The following is a 2,263-nucleotide window of genomic DNA, read 5'->3' as shown; positions in this document are numbered from 1 at the left end:
TTGCTTTCTTAGGATGCAAGAAAGTGCATAAAACCAAATGAAAATAAGGAAAAAGACTATTAAAAAGGGTATATGATGACTTGTCATCACAACACCAAACTTAAAACTTGCTTGTCCCCAAGCAAGCATCAAACATAAGAGAAGATAGAATGAAATAGATAAGTGTATATGTTCTTATTAGGCAGATAGTTGAACTTGGTCTATGGGGCTTTATGCAGATCAAAAGTAGCTCATTTATTACTTGCTGTCAAAACAAACTATGTTCCTTTAAGAGTTCACTAAGATTGCTGCCATGAATCCTCACTTTTTGTTCATTCCCTTGTTAGATTTTCCTCTTTCTTTTGCATTACAGAGCTTATTTCTTATTGAAGACTTGGTGTCAAATGTTGCAGTGACCTTTGGCCTTATTTTACTCAACATTTCTTCACCACAGACACATGGCTCACTTTTTCCTCCTAGGACCATTGATGCCCAGCATCTCTTTGGATCACTAAATGTTTTGTAGCTAGGTTGCTCTTTATTGTGGACTTTCAGTTGGCAATCCCAAATCAGTTGATCTAAGTTGCCAAGTTTTAAAATACTCCTTAGAACTTACTTGTCCAAGCAGATCCTAGTACACAAACACCACAGGCATATGTCCTAGGGTCCAAGCTATTGGTGTCTAGCCTTATTGTTTGTTTCTTTGCCACTTTCTTTGGCTTTTTCTTCTTTCTCTTTTCTCTGTTTTGATTTATTTTCAAGGGACTTTCAATAATTGAGAGGTCACAGCAGCAAACTAGCTTAGGCTTTAAGTAACAAGTCATTTTGCAACATTTATTCTATGAGCTATCAATTAAATCAAACACATATACCACCACTAACTTTTATTCTCACTTCTGCAACATTGAACAGTTACTTTTCTAAATCAAACATCTCTCTTTTATTCAAACAGCAAGGGAAAACAAAACAAAGTATTCAAGTTGATGGATGATGACAATTATTATGCAGATAGTTTTCAAGCAAAACTTAAGCAGATAGCTTTCTTCAACATGTACTTCCACTTGCAACTACATGATCATTCCAGCCAGACATAAAGGACTCTCTGAATTAAATCATTACACAACAACAAGGATCAAGTATAAATACAACCTGTTGGGTTGCAGCTTTTCATTCTTCCTTCTGTTTGTTCCTTGTAAGTCATAATGCAGATGTTCCCTGATTTGTTGGCTATTTTCCTGCATACTCCTCGAATGTTGCTTGCTTTTCAACTCCTTTAGGTATTCAGCTAATCTGCAAGACTTATTTGTGGGCTCTTGAACTTACTTTGGTGTGTGAACACCAAACTTAGTACCTTGCCAATGTATTAGATTAACCATGTGTGATAATTTCTTTTTCTCTTTCACAAGTGATAGAACTGGAAACTAAGAAATGCAGTAGAATGGCTAACTAGTTCATCTAGTATGCTTGAAGCCTATATTATGCAGAAAGTGAGAATGTGCTTTTAAGTAGACTTTGGTGGAACACCAAACTTAGAATCCTTCATTCTCCCTTAGATTGTGTTGGTGTGCAACACCAAACTTAGCTTCTTGCATTATAGATGAAGTTAATTAACCTTTTTATTAAAATAACTATGAAAAGAAAATTACCTCAGGTTGGGTTGCCTCCCAACAAGCGCTCTTTTATTGTCACTAGCTTGACATTCTTCATCCTCTGATTATGGAAGTTGAAGTCTCAGTTGCCTTTGGTTTCCTCCTTTTACCGTAGGCTTCTCCTTGTTTTCCATAACTGTCTTCCCTTTCAACTCAGCAGCTTTTTCATTGTTCTTCGAGTCATCTTCAGTGGCTCTTAGGGATATATTTCCTTCTCTCTCACCCAATTTAGCAGGGTTTTGAACCATTTGTTCCATGTACCTTTCAATTCTCTTGAGATATGCCTCTTGGTTTTTTCTTATGTCCTCCTGCTCTATTAATGTCATTTCTTGGATTTTCATAAACCTTTCCATCATCATTTCTAGAACATAGAGTTTTTGAAAGTTTAGGATTGGTTGTGACTGTGTAAATTGTGGTGATTGATGGAAGTCATTTTGGGCAGGTGGTGGGGTAGGATAAGGTTGGAGGTGTGTATATTGGGGTGGTGTGTAGTGATTTTTGTTGGTATGGTGATGTTTTTGCAGGTTTGGGAAGTTGGGGTTATTATAGTTGAAGTCCCTTTGTTCCTGATACTGAGATTCCCTCATTCTTAAATAAGAATGTGGTTTCCATGGTGGAAATTGTGTATTCACTGT

The sequence above is a fragment of the Arachis ipaensis genome, chromosome B7 (genome assembly GCF_059453495.1).
Source record: "Arachis ipaensis isolate K30076 ecotype BB chromosome B7, ASM5945349v1, whole genome shotgun sequence".
In the NCBI taxonomy this organism is placed as follows: Eukaryota; Viridiplantae; Streptophyta; class Magnoliopsida; order Fabales; family Fabaceae; genus Arachis; species Arachis ipaensis.
The sequence above is the reverse complement of the archived record's forward strand: the minus strand, read 5'-3'. Positions refer to the sequence as shown.